We start from the raw sequence: 15,188 nt of genomic DNA on the forward strand, positions 1-15,188 counted from the left end.
ACTGATCCTATCTGTGACCATTTGACCCTGACAAACTACCCAGCTACATAGTGACCAGCTATGCTCTGTCTACCCAATTATGCTTAGTCTAGACCAGTAGCCTTGGGACCTATACATGTAGCCTTTAGTTAGCACTAGCTGAATGCTCAAAATGCATCTTAAAAAGACTTCAACGTTTCCCAAATCTTCACATTTACATTAGATGAAAAGTCCAGCATATTCACCAATTTACTTTTTTTTCCTATCACAATTTCTTGGAATATAGCTTCAAGCACAGACTGCCACATAATGGGTGCTTGAGAAATATTAATGGATTGACTAATTACCATTAGTGAATAGCAGTTACTGTCATTAAATAGTTACTCATCCTCCATCCATTCAATCACTTATTCATTTGAAACATTTATTAAGTGCCAGTAATGTATCAGAATTATGTTAGGCACTGGAGAGGCCAAGATGATGCAGTTGCTATGATGCAGGAGCTCAGAGCCTGCTGAGGAGTCTTGTAAGTCCAGTGCAGTCAGCATTCTCATTGTTTACCTACTGGAGGTGGGAGGATTCTGCAAGTATCACATTCTAATCTTTCAGACACATTGCTCTACAGCAGTCGCCTTTGTAAAAGAATCACTTACATTATTCTTTTACTATCACACAGTTGAAGAGACTTAAAATTGTGAGCAAGTACTGTTATTACCAGGAAATAACATAAGACAAAAGGTTGAGTGGAGCAAGCTCAGCTGATAAAAGGAGTTTATGAGGTTATTGTTATAGGGACCATCAAAAGCAACAGCCAAGGGCCTCCTTGGTGGTGCAGGCGGTTGCGTGCAGTGCTGTGAAGCTGTCTGCAGCCTCTGCAGCACAGGCTCAATTCCTGGCTGGCCAGGGAGATTCTCACATGGCTCAATTCCTGGCTGGCCAGGGAGATTCCCACATAGCGCGGCCTACCTCCCCTGTCTTGCCTGCTTCTACCCTCAGCAGTGTATTTCAGTAGATCTGCCTGTTCTGCTCCCCACTCTGTCTCTGGTGAATCCTCTCACCCTCATGCACATATGGCCTGTACCCCGGTTCTTGTATAAATAAATCTTTTTTTTAAAAAAAGCAACAACCAAGATCAAGAATGGGGAAAGCAGCCAATAATATGTGAGATAGGATCACGAGGAGCAGTTACTATAACAGGGTGGTCCCCAGGAAAGGGGGCTGTTCCAGGTTTCCTGCCCCACCCAAAGGAGGGTGGAGCTGAGCAGAGAGAGAAGAAGCTACAGAGGAGACTGAGGAAGGAAGGAAGCAGGATGGAGACCTGGAGGAGGCACACGGAGCAGAGAGACACATGAAGAGACTGCGCTTGCCTTTTGGTCATGGACTGGTTGACACAGATGTGGGTGAGACTCATGGGGAGGTGACAGTGGCAGTTTTTGTCTTGATTTTGGTTTTGCTCTTTTCCTCCCAGAATTGTCTGGCTGTTTCTGATCCTTTTCTGTGGGTCCCCACTGGAAGATGCTTGAGACTTGTGGCAGGCTTTGGGGCCTTGCTCCGGGCCAATCCTGCTTGGGTGGACTTTTACCCACGAGGGGAGGGGTAACTTTGGGTGCTTGATTTAGAAATTATATTCTTTGCCTTTCCTGTATTGTTTACTAATTGTATTAAAGTTCCTTCCCATTAAAGTCTCATATGTTTTGTGTTGATGCGGCGGATGGCAGAATCTATTTAGAGCAGGCAGGTTTGCAGGGTCTGGGCTGCCCCTCTCCCTGCCCTGTAACACTACCAGAGGGCTTCTACTGAATTTTGCTGAGTAGTATCTTGTCTAAAGTTATTCTCCTCACGCTTCAAGTTAATTTTTTGATTTATGAATAAAAAGTTATACTACACAATAATTTTAGAAAAATTGAATAGTATGGAAAAGAGTCACATTATGTACCAAAACAAAACAAACAAGAAATGGAAGATGAATTACCATATCACACCACCTAGAAGCAACTTCAACTAATATTTAGCATGTTAGTATTTTTCTACATTCCTTACATGTTTTTACACAATAGAGATAATGCTGCACATAAAGTTTTATAACTTGCTTCATAAAAAGCTTTTTACCAAACATAGTTAAATTGCTTCATAAACTTTTCAGTGGCTTACCATAATAAAAATGCCATTGGACTCATTGAATAATGTAATAAACTATTCTCCTAATTATTTCTCCTAGAAAATTTTCCTAATTTTTCATTGCTGTAAATAACTCTATGGTCAACATCTTTAAAAAAATATTTTAAGAAGGATAGGTTTATTACAAAAAGGAGAAAGAGGCATCAGCATAGTCACAGGCGGACAGGAGAGTTGCCTGGTCAACATCTTTATACTTTAAAAAATATTTTAAATTAGTTTGGAATGTCATTTTTGTATGGATCATGAGAAGAATCTCTGGATCCAAAGACAGGAAAAACTTAGTTTGGTAGCCTGTATTGCCATATTGTTTTCTAAATAAGGCAGTTAGAAATTGGAACAAAAAAAATGTTTCACCAATTAGAGATAGTATATTTTTATTTATTTTTTTTCAAGATTTATTTTTATTTATGCATACAAGAACTGGGGTGTAGGCCAGAGGCGCAGGGGTTGGGGGGGGGTTGAGAGGATTCACCAGAGACAGAGTGGGGAGCAGAACAGGTGGATCTGCTGAAATACACTGCTGAGGGGAGCAGCAGGCTAGACAGGAGAGGTCTGCTGCACCAGGGGACCTGGCCAGCGATGGAACTCAGGCCATAGTGGCTGGTGATAGCTTGATAGAGCTGAGACTTTAACCTGCACATCACCAGGGAGGCCCAGAAGCAGTATATTTTTAACTGCTTAGAGAATTTTTATTACAAATCATCTTTGCCAATTGTTTTGCCTATCTTCTGAAATTGAACAAAAGAGATGGCTCTTCACCGGGAGTTGTGCCCACTTCCGAAGCAGGAGGCACAAATTCATGTGAGATTGTCTACTTTCTCTTCCCCTGCTGGCTGGATAAAGAGGGCTCCACAACCCCAGGGGAATAACAGCCCACCATACACCACACGGAGGAAAGCCACCTGACAGGAACAGCTTGAATTGATTTGACAGGTTTATGGGCAAGGCATAAACTTGTATTATTTTAACCCATCGAAATGCCATAGATTTGTTCCAGTGGCTAGCATTGTCCTCTCTTATATAGTAGATACCACATACAAGCTATCCAGATGTAGATGGCATAAGTGCTCCTTTTTTTTTTTTTTAATCTGAAGAAGCCATACATATGTCACAAAGAACATTAATCATGTGTCATTTAAAAATTAAGGAAAAGGGCCTCCCTCGTGGTACAAGGGGTTAAGATGCAAACTATGAAGCTATCTGCAGCCTCTGCAGCACAAGTTCGATCCCCAGCTGGCCAGCGGGCAACCCACAGGGCACCGGCAGACCTCCTCTGTCTCTCCTGCTGCTCCCCTCAGCAGTGTATTTCAGTCAGGCTGCCTGTTCTGTTCTCCGCTCTGTCTCTGGTGAATCCTCTCACCCCCACACCTCGGCCTGTTCTTGTATGCATAAATAAATAAATCTTTAAAAAAAATAAGGGAAAAATTGATGTTCAGTATCTACCACATTTGCATCCATCCTTTCTAACAGAATCCAAAATACAGGTGAGTCCATTGAGGTGTGGGGGTGGCTGTAATGAAGAGAGGGCTGTCCAACCTGAATCCAAGCAGCAAGTTCAGGGGCTTGAGGTGGGGGAGAGATTCTTGGAGAATGTTCGCCGGGCGCGAGCTAAGTCTCCATCTTCGGAAAACCAGCGGATTTCGGAAAATGGGTCTCAGGGCCAAGGCCCTCGCTCCCGGGAGCGCATGCGCGAGGCTCTTGGTTTCGCGGCCTCCGCCGCCATTTTGCGTTCGCGTCCGTCGCGGTGAATGTGGGAGGCGCTCCCCATGCAACCCCCAAGGTAAGGGGTTCCAAGACTTTCCGGGTCGGGGAACACTTCCACACTGCCAGAGGGTGCTGAGCCCCACTCCGGGGGAGAAGCTCCAGCCCGTGGGGCCTCCCAGACGTGGCTCGACGTGTCTCTTCATCTGGACTTTGACAAGCTGGTGGAGGCGAGTGTTTCCCGGAGTTCTGTGAGCGGTTGTGGCAAAGAACCCTAACCCGGGGGCGGCTCTGGAGAACCTCAGCGTTATAGCCAGTCAGTCGCCGCGGACAGCCTGGCTTGCGATTGGCAGCCGTTTGAGACGGAGCCCGTCACCTGTGGAAAACCGTGCTGTGTCCAGGTGGCGCGTGTCAGGACTGAGCTGCTTTGCAGCACACCTGGAGAATTGCAGTTGGGGGGAAACCTTCATAATCTGCTGGAGAGAGAGGGAGAGACAGACAGAGAGACAGACAGACGAACAGGAGGGAAGGCTGGGCGTTTTCCCATCTAGCTAGACCATGGATTCATCTCCCCCTTTCTCTTTTTTTCTTTCTTTCCTTTTCTTCTTTCGTTTTATTTATGCATAAAAGAACTGGGGTACAGGCAAGAGGTGTGTGGGGTGAGAGGATTCACCAGAGACAGAGTGGGGAACAGAACAGGCAGACTGACTGAAATAGACTGCTGAGGGGAGCAGTGGGCGAGTCAGGAGAGGTCTGCTGCGCCATGTGGGTAGCTCCCTGGCTGGTTGGGGGATCGAACTCGTGCTGCATCGTAATCCCTTGTGCCACCAGGGGAGCCCCTCATCTCCCCTTTCTTGATGACAAGATTCTAGCAGCTGTGGAGTTGGTGGATCCACATTAACCTCCTATCAAATTTAACCACATCTTTCTCTTCCAAAAAGACATTTTCTTGTTTTTATTCAGTATGAATAGTCTGAGAATTTTCCATGTGTTTACATTCCGCTCTCTGTCGATGTGCTGTTCCTGTTAAAAGTGCTGTTTCTCATGTTTCACTCTATGCCTTCACAGGAATCAGGCCGGATCTTTCAACATTTTGATTAGATGGTTCCTTCGCCAAATACCCAGTTCCATCATTTGAAAATTCTACGTTGCACAAAGCACTAGATAGAACATGAGCATAATTTAGTCAAGTTCTTTGCCACTGTAGAACAAGGATGGCATTTCTTCCATTGGCCAGTAATACACGTTTCTTATTTCTATCTGTCACCGCATCAGAATGGCCTTTATTCATATGTCTATCAAAACCCCGTGCAGGATTGCTTACATATTCTCTCACAAGACCAGGCTTTCTCTCCTCAGCTTTGCTTTTTGCCTGGACTCTCACCAGAATCGCCCTCAGTGTTCTGTTTATGGCAGTGTGGACTTTTTCTAGCTTGCATCTCAAAATTCTTGCGATCTCTATCCTTTAGCCGGTTGCAAAGCTGTTTTCACGTTTTTTATGTATTTGATACAGCAGCACCCACTCTCGATTCCAGTTTCTGACTTAACCTATTAGGATGGCTATAACAGAGTACCACAGAACAGGTAGCAGGTGAACAACAGAATTTTATTTCTCACAGTTCTGCAGTCTGGAATATCCAAGACCAAGGTAGATTTGGTCTAGTGAGAAGCCCCTTCCTAGTTCACTGTCTGCTCTGTGTTTCAGAATCCCATTGGGGTTTCATTTTAAGGGCACTAACTCCATTCATGAAGGCTCTGCCCTCAAGACTTTATCACCTCTCAAAGACCCCCTTTTCTCATACCATCATATTGGGCATTATGAAAACATAGGAATTCAGAACTGTGCATAATCATTCAATCTATAGCAAATTATTTCTAGATAAATGGAAATTTTTTTTTTTTTTCATTGAGCATTTGGGAAATTTGAGCCATGGAAATGGCTGGTTTTCTTTTCTTTTTTTTAGGGAATAGTTGTTTTCTCACTGCTGACATGACTCCTAAATTCTAGGCCCTTCCCTTTGGTAAACTACCACCACAAAGTTGATGAAAACGGCTTTGAAGTTGTTTGCAAATTAAAGAGGTAAACCCTATTCCTTCTTTCTTTAGGCTTTATTTTCTCTTTCTAAGGAAATATGTATTTTCCTTGGGTTTATTCCTAGGGCTCTTAAACTCAAGGCATATTGTCATGACTACAGCTACAGCAAAACTGCTTCTTTATATGCTTTTGTGTTTAGATCAGGGAATATTTGTTGGATTAAATTAGCCACAGGAGGGCTCCATTGCAGTTTCTGGGGGAAAAAATCTGCCATTGTACTTTTCCGGGTACACAGTTCAGTGGGTTACACCTATTTAGAAGGTGAAATTAGAAGGCAGGGCACATAACTCAGGTACATTTAGAATGTTTACTTAAAAATTCCAGATAATTTTGTGGAAACCTAAAGTATATCTCTGTGGGAAACGGCATAAAAATGAGACTTGAAACGATAAGCTCTGATTTATTGATTTTATGTTTATCTTAAGCATTTTAAAATTCACAGCAACAATATGTATTTGGGATATACAATATGTAGGTATCTAATGCACAATATAAGCAGTTCTAGTTATGCATTATCCATTATTTTTCTGTCAACACCAAAGACTTTTATTATCCAGTGTGAGAAGCCAGATGCTGCATGTCTCCACCCCACCATCTATATCTGTTCTTCTGAACATGCATCTGCAGGATGATAAAGAACACAAGAAGAAAAGTAGGAGAACTTCTAGGTGAAACAAAAAGGAATGCAGTCTTTTCCACAGGACTTAGCAGCACCTCATATGAATCTCCTTGAGAGGCATTTCAGGCACATTTGCTGCTCTATTTTTTGGCACTAAAGCAAGGTTTTAAAAGTTACTATATCAAAGAGGGAAGGAGGGAGGATTAGAAAGAGAGATGCCTAAAAAAAGAATCCCAAATGTGAGACCACACTGAGAAATAATGAAAACTATATGGAAAATAGAAAATATACTCTCCCTGATGCTATTTGAATTTCCTCCTGTACCTTACTCCTAGGAAGAGTCATACCAGTCCCTATAGGAATTACGACAGGGTCAGATCCAGCGACAATCTGGACACTAGTGTTTTGAAGTTTTATCTCATTCTCCTGCAGCTCTCAGTGGTTATACTTAGTATTTTGTTTTTCTTGTTAATTTGGAAAGAAACACTAGTAGCTAAGGAATCTAATAAACACATTCTCATTGATGTATGTGAGGTCAGTGTTGAGGGAGAAATGGTCCTGGAGGAGAGATGAAGGACCAGCACTTTGAGTTTTGAAGATAAATCACTAACCCTTGTCATTTTATAAGGACATCACTCTATAAATCACCAAACAGCAATAGGTAATATGCATTTTTTTTTTTTAAATAAGAAGGCATCTTTGTGTCTAAATGGCAGTTTGTTATCACACTTGCTGAGAAGCCATACATGATCATAAATGGTTGTCTTTGTCTGAGGTGATAAATTGGATTTTCTCACTTTTGATACATCTAACCTCTAGGCAGTGTCTCTATTTTGTTCCTTCGAGTGATTCTATTGACTATTCTTTCTTTTGTCACATGTCTCCTCCGACATGCTCCCACCACTATACACACCAAGCTGCCCGCCCTACTGGGGACTTTTGACTGGCATTTTTATTTATCTGGGTTATGGAAGCAGAGCAGCAAGGGTGAGTTTCTCAGGTACCTGAATATAGGATGGTTGAAATAGTCTCTTTTTGTAGGAATTGTCAAATCAAATTCTGCTGTTATATTAAAGAGGTGAAATAAGCACAGGCTTGAACTCAAGAAAAACGTGTGGTTAGCATGAGGGAGGGAGGTGAACACAAATGGGAGAAGTAGCTACCAGAGATGCTCCTCCTTTCAAGGTTTTTTTTTTTTATAATTTTTAAAATAAATTTATTTATTTATGCATACAAAAGCTGTGCCACAGGCCAGAGATGCAGGGGGTGAGAGGATTCACCAGAGACAGAGTGGGGAGTAGAACAGGCAGACTGACTGAAATACACTGCTGAGGGGAGCAGCGGGCAAGTCAGGAGAGGTCTGCTGCGCCATGTGGGTTGCTCCCTGGCCGGCTGGGGATCAAACTCATGCTGCAGAGGCTGTGAACAGCTTCATAGGTTGTGTCTTAACCCATTGCGCCACCAGGGAGGCCCCTATTTTGCAAGATTATTGTAGGAATCAAGTAATGATTTGCAAAAGAAGCATCCTGTTAAACTATATTAGTTTTATTACAAGGTTTCATATTTCAAATTCGAACCCCACTTCTTAGTAAGGTCTTCTCCAATAATCCGTGTGAAAAAGCATAGTTTCTTTTGCTAGTTTCTTATACAATTACTGTTTTCAGAGCCCTACGGCCATAGTATGTACAGTATTCTAGTCATTTGTCTTCATGTACTCGCATCTGAATCAGAGGGAAAATTTCTGGATGGTAGGGAGTGTGTCTTTTGCTTTTTCTAGCATAGTGTCCTATATACAGCAGATATCCCATAAACTTATTAAATCAAAAGATCAAATGGATATTTTAATGAATTGACTTAGTGAATCAATGACTTAAGTGTTCAAAAGCCAGTTTTACAACTCTTAATTCATTATTCATATAGAAGGCATGAAAATGTCTGGTAGAGTGAAGAGAAATTTTGGAGAATTCAATTCTTGGGGATCCAGAGGCACCTCAGTGAGAGGGTGCCTGGGTGTGACAGTAGAAGAACAGAAGAGAAAAGCAAAAACCTTTACTTTGTCAATCCTTAGCTGAAAGAGACCACTCTGAATTTTCATGAAGTTTGAAATTTTTAACATCTGACACCAGACCGGACATATTCATCAATGAATCAAGACTACATTTTCATGTCTTGACATCGTGGAAGACTTTTTTTGTTATCTGAGAGTGACTAAGAGTTTTGATCTAAATGCAAGAGGAATCTCTTGTTGAATGGATATCAATGATCAAGTGAAAACTAAGGTGGTTTTCTGACTTCACCCCAGGAGTCCCACTGCTAAAGGCAAGGATTTTGCGAGTCTGACGCAGTGTCAATATTGAGTTATTGAACAGCAACTAGAAGTGTTGTCAGGGAGGACTGCAGGCCATTAGGCAGAAGGGGAGGTTATGGAAGGATGCCCTCTTCACTCCAAAAGAGGAAGAAATGCTGCTGCATTGCCATCACTCGGACCCCATCCAGCTACCCTGACTGCTTGCATTGCCCCTCTTCTCATACTGCTGTCTTCTCCCTAGCCAGTGATAGCCCCCTCTCACCTCCTGTGAGCTACTACCCTGACTTGCTGCCCCACTTTCGCTCCTTGGGCCCCACAGCAGAAGCCAGAAGTAAGCACTTCACTTCACTGGCCTCTTGGAAAGTTCTGAGTCTTCCAAGTCTCGATTAGATTGCTTTTTTCTTTTTAATGTTTCTATTGGGATATAATTGTCAGTTGCCATGGTATTCTGTGCAAACAGAAGCACTTTTATTCTGTGGGATGCTTTCAAGAGGAGCTCTCATGCAGTGTTGGTCACATAAGAATCACTGTTACAACCAGCTTGTTTACAAGTTTGGTAAACCCTTGAGATTTTGCCATTTATAGTAGCTGCCCCCGAGATCCATTTCAGACCAGGGTTCACATATTCTCACATGTGAAATTGTGAACACTCACCGAAATGTTTATTGGGATTGGATTGTGGAGGAAAAGATTCATTTTGAGGGTTGACAAAGATAGGAACTAGGTATACTCATTTTCTTTTAATACCTAGAGATTTGGATAATAACAACCAGCTTTGGCTGGTTGTTAACAAGCACTGGTTCAGTTGCCAGAGGAAGATACCAAGCTGAGGATGCTGGTTTTTTCATCTCTAACTTCCTTGTCATCTCTGCCTCATTGTGACTTCCCCAGTCCCCACCACTCTCATGATTCCTCACTTTTGAGCCCTGTCAGAGTTTGTAACTTCTGGGTTGTGGCCCTTATTCCAGACTTTTCTGTTCCTTTGTGATAATTTACCAAATACTAAGCAAACAGCTAAGAAATATGACATAAAAATTATTAGTGAGTGTTCATGGCCAAGTGCATGGCATTTGGGGTTGTTTTAAGTTGTAGTGGCAAAAGTAAACTTTGAAAAGTGCTAGTGTAGCAGGGGTCCTAGCTTGAGCCTGTACCCCAAGAACTTTCTTCTCATTAGGTATTTGGCTAGACTAGCATGGTTTCTGCAGTGCCTGGAGAAAGATAAGAATGCAAAGACTTGACATTTGTCCATGCCAAACATGAGGTTTGTCAAACAGTAGCATTTCAAAGAACAGATTCTATAGCCGGAGAATCTGGGGTCATGTCCTGGGTCTCTAGTACTCAGTGACTGGACAGGATGCTATCATATTGAATTTGTAAAATGGGGATATTAGTAGTAACACACATGTCAGGGCTGTTTTGACTTAATTTGTGCAAACTCCTTCGAGCTGGGCATGGTACATATGCTGTACTTTGTAAAGTGCCGGTTCTTGGTATTACTATGTGTTTCTCCAGCCTTCATGGGTAAACTCTTTTCCAAGTGGGGCAAGAAGATGGACTGCAGGTTGGGACTCTGTGAGACCAGGTACATGGGCAGCACTGCATTTATTCCCAGTGGGATAGGTGTGACCCAGACAGAGAAGAATAATTCTGTCTCTTACGAAGACCATGGCATGACTTCAGTGCAGTGATGACACAGTGCCTTAGAAGCTTCCAGAGTTTTTCTTTTGGAAACAACTTTTGAGAATATTTCATGGAGGGACCAGCACAGAGGCTGTTGGACAGGTCACCAGTGCTGGTGAGAGCAGTGAAATGGAAGAATTTGAGAGACCTGTTTGGTACATGGAAACTATCCCCTGTGCTTTCAGAAATACCAGACGGGATTTTTCAGGGGACCAAAGCCCTGTACTGTGAGGGGAGGGATTTGAGCTGTAACTTGATATGCCCTGTCAGTATGCAAATATTGGCAAGGTCTTGGGAGATGCCATTTACACCCATAAAGGAGCTCTCATGAAATCAATTGACTGGGAACAAGAGTCTTTTGGAGACTCTTACTTCTACTTCTTTCCTTGTTACCTTTACCTCCTTCTTAGGCCAATGTGGCTGTTCCTTGAATATATGATTTTTTAACATAGTATTGGTCTCTTCTATGGGAACTGTTTACTTATTGCAGTTATTGGGTGTGCGGTTCTGTGTGCCCATATGGGTGCTGTCCCAACTGTATTGCTTTTGCCCTCAGTTGTCAGTTTAATTCATTAATGAAATAAGGTCATTGGAAATGCTGACACAGATCTCTGTAGCGAAGGTGGACCATGCTTGTGGCCTCCTCTTGCGGGGTAAGCTTGAAGAGACCTGGTATGCTGTCATTTGTGCTCCTTGTTGAATGAATGAGCTGGCTCTGGTGTTTGCGGATGGATCTTGCCTTGCATCCCTTGGTCTGGTTAGACCCAGGGAGTGGCATCTTAGAGTTTAGCACTTAATTGCTCTTTAAACAATGCTTCATGTATGCCAGTGTTGTCTTTCCAGATAGACACACAATCTTTCCTTGGGATCAAGGGTCCTTTGACACTTCTCTGGTATTTCTGTGGTATGCTGCAGAGACCAGACCATAATACAGTTTTGATGAATATTTCATTGCTTCTTTAAAAAAACAAAAACAATAGAGCAACAGAACAAATCTCTCCTTTCAGTTCATGTAGCATTCACGTTCTTCTTGCTGAAATGCTGTTTTTACAAAGGGATTTGTTCCATTTACAGCCCTCACTTCTCCACATATTGCATTGGAATGTGCCTGGTATGGGCTTTTTAATCAGTTGGAAAGACATTGCCTCCATGGCAGTAATACCAAAACAAGGGGTGAGGATTTTTACATGGTTGATTGTAAGAAAGAAATCTTTTAGGTATTTGTAGGGTAAGGTAAAAAAGCATCAGGAGTTTCTGCCCTCCCGCCATTAGGATAGATGACGGATCCCTGTGGTCCTGAATGCATGCCTGATGGTGGGCACCTGGAGTAGGGTGTGGGCATATGTAAGTAGATACACCTGGGCTGAGAGACTTGGGCTTCTAAGGGCGGCATCACGGGGATGCCAGAGGAAGAGCAGAAACCAGAGAGAATGGAAGAACAGAGCAAAGAGAGAAGCAGAGGCCACAGAAAACGCTGGAAAGCCCAGAAAGAGTGAAGACTTGTACCCCTGCCTGCCATGTACCTGGTAAATCCAAATAAAAGCCTGCAAAAGCCACCAAGGACTCCAGGATTCCTCCTTTACCCCGTCTACTCGGGTCATGGAGATCCTGCTTCGTGTCCTCCTGCCATTACAGTATTAGTCTCAGATCCACTGTGAAATCAGCAGTGGTGGTAGAAATCCACAGAATTCAGTGGCAATCTGATAGTTCTGAGTAACATCAGACTAATGCATCAAAATGAACATGTGGTAGAACAGAATGCTGACGTGGGAAGTTTTTACGGATGGATCCATATAACTTATATAATAAGTGTAGCTCATTTTGTCCCCATTTTTTGGGAAAAAAGTTTTGCTAATCACGCAAATATTAGACATTTACTTGCATAACTTCTCTCGTCTATTTTTACATACACTACATTTTGAGAAGGCAATTAGAATTGGATTTTTGCTCACAAATACTCTCTTTTATTGCTCTGACACAGATATTATTGTTAACAAAGTTCTCTATGAGGACTGTGCCTTTCTCTTTCCAAATGCTGAGCACAAGGCCAAATTGAATGAGCAGGCAGTGCTGTTCCCACACACAGAAGCTATCCTGCTCTTCTCCTTCCACTCCGTCCTCTTCCTGCTTTTTCATTCTTTCTCTTACCGGTCCTGGGCAAGGGATCTAGGGCTGCCTTAACGGATACCACCGAGGGAGTGACTTAAGACATTTATTTCCTCACAACCTACCTACAGCTTGATCTCGGACCTCTAGAAGTTAGGGGTTTCTTCCGAGGCTTCCGTCCTTGACTGGCAGGTGGTGACCTTCTCACTGTGCCTCAGCGTCTTCCTTCTGCCTGTTTTTTTGTGTCCTTCTGATCCCTTCTCCTAAGGATACCAGTTCCAGTGGGTTACGGCCTTCCTTGACTTGGAATCGCATGAAGCTGATTCTGAATATTTTCCTAAGTGAGAACCTCTCCGAATCCTTCCCCTTCAGATGTCCCAAAGAAAAGAAAGATGAAAGATAATTCAGAGTCCGTCCTAAGACCATCCCATTCTGCATTCCTGTATTTAGGGAAGCAAAGAAGCATGTAAAACACCAGTTTGGTAATTCCAGTTCACACACCGTGGTCCCCGGGAAGTGGGCTGCAGGGTGGAGGCCAGCAGACAGGAAGCTGACCAGGGAGTACTCGCAGGCTTCACACCTGCAGACAGTGAGGACAGGAAGGAGGATTGTGCAGAGGAAGTTTTTTTTTTTTTTTTTTTTTGTGGGGCCCTCGCCGGCGACCGGTGAACGAACTGGCACTGCAGAGGCTGCGGGCAGCCTCGCAACCCCGGTGCGCCACCAGGGGAGGCCCTGAAATGAAGTTTTTTTTTTTTTTTAAAGATTTGTTTATTTATTTATACAAGCGCTGGGCACAGTCAGAAGCGCGGGAGGGTGAGAGAATTCACCAGAGCCAGAGCGGGGAGCAGAGCAGGCAGAAGGACCGAAGTACACTGCTGAGGGGAGCAGCGGGCGGCAGGAGAGGTCTGCGCGCCATGTGGGACCCTCCTCTGGTGGCCGGGGAGCAGCCGGGGATCGAGCCGGCGCTGCAGAGGCTGCAGGCAGCTTCGCAATCCAGCGCTCAACCGCTGCGCCACCGGGGAGGCCCCTGAAATGAAGTTTTAACAAAGGCCTGAGATGACCTCATGGGGATGGTTGATAGTGATCCCTTTTTGAAATTTTCCAGATATCAGGGTAAGGGACTGGACTTTCACATCCCCATTGACCAGTCACTGGATGTAGCTGCCCCCCAGAAGGAGCATGAGCTGGACATGACCTTCAGCAAGTTGGTTCTTTTTTGCTGAGAATGACTCCCAGAGAGGAACTCAACTAAGAGCTGTGAATTGCCAGAATTCCTAGCAGTTGGGGGAGTGGGGTGAGGGGTGAAGGGTGGCTCATTCGTGTCTGCTGCCTCAAATCTGCCTTTGGGGGTTCTGCTTTTAAAACCAGCCAGGGTCCTCCCTTGGTGGCGCAGGCGGTTGAGCCCAATGCTGTGAAGCTTTCTGCAGCCTCTGCAGTGCAGGTTCAATCCCGGCCGGCAGGCAAGAATCCTACATGGCACAGCCGACCTCCCCCGACTTGTCAGCTGCTCCCCTCAGCAGTGTACTTCAGTCAGTCTGCCTGTTCTGTTCCCCACTCTGTCTCTGTGAATTCTCTCACCCTCCTGTGCATCTGGCCTGTTCCCTGGTTCTTGTATGCATGAATAAATAAATCTTTAAAAAAAAAAAAAAACTTGCCAGTGCGGGCCTCCCTGGTGGCATAAGGGGTTAAGCACCACACTGTGAAGTAATCCACAACCTCTGCAGCATGAGTTCGATCCCCGCTGGCCAGGGAGCAACCCACATGGCAAGCAGACCTCTCCTGACTCACCTGCTACTCCCCTCAGCGGTGTATTTCAGTTAATCCTCCTGTTCTCTACCCCACTCTGTCTCTGGTGAGTCCTCTGGCCTATAACCCAGGTCTTGTATGCATAAATAAATAAATCTTTAAAAAAAAAAAAAACAAAAACCACCCAGCCAGTGCACAACAGATTTGGCTTGTGATGTTAAATGATCTAAGTAAAACAGTCAATAGAGTAATAGGTCAATCTCTTACTCTGACTTGTCAAATCTTTCTGTCTTCTCTTTGAGGATTTATTGTCTTTCTTTTCTTATTTTTCCTTAAGTCCAGAATGAAGTATGAGGCAACTGTGCCCAAACCTGAACATGGTCTACTTAATACCCTTTGTAAAGCAGACGGAAGAACAGTTTTTTCCCCTGACCAAATAAAGATCATTTTCTCCCTCTATGGGATTGAAGTGATAAAGATGTCTGATTCAATGTGGGAACTGTCAGAACAAATAAAGCAATTTTGCTTAAACGCTTTCCTTCCATCTATCCTTGAAATGGATTACCAAATTAAGTCACCGCTGTATAACCTTGACTCCTTGTGCCCTTCATCGTATTTTGTTTCCTGTTTCAAATGGAAATTTTGCTTTCTTCTGCCTCATTTTTGTCAGATACATTTATGGGAAGTTCTCAAATAATGTCCTCAGATGATCTCCCACATGCAAATTCGTTTTCCTTAGCTGAAAGACTCTGGCTCCTTATTCAAACTAATTCTAG

At 43.6% G+C, this 15,188-nt stretch overlaps 1 long non-coding RNA gene across 1 annotated transcript in view; it reads left to right on the forward strand.

Moving 5' to 3' along the window:
* The first annotated feature begins 3,884 nt into the window (after positions 1–3,884).
* The window catches only part of LOC119257970 (uncharacterized), a 52,847-nt gene continuing 41,543 nt past the window's right edge, over positions 3,885–15,188 (forward strand). Inside the window, exon 1 of the long non-coding RNA XR_008554028.1 lies at positions 3,885–3,937. This is a non-coding gene — a long non-coding RNA (uncharacterized LOC119257970). The remainder of the gene's footprint in view (positions 3,938–15,188) is intronic.

This window comes from Talpa occidentalis, unplaced genomic scaffold (assembly GCF_014898055.3).
Source record: "Talpa occidentalis isolate TD23 unplaced genomic scaffold, MPIMG_talOcc4v2.1 talOcc4.4, whole genome shotgun sequence".
NCBI classification, from domain to species: Eukaryota; Metazoa; Chordata; class Mammalia; order Eulipotyphla; family Talpidae; genus Talpa; species Talpa occidentalis.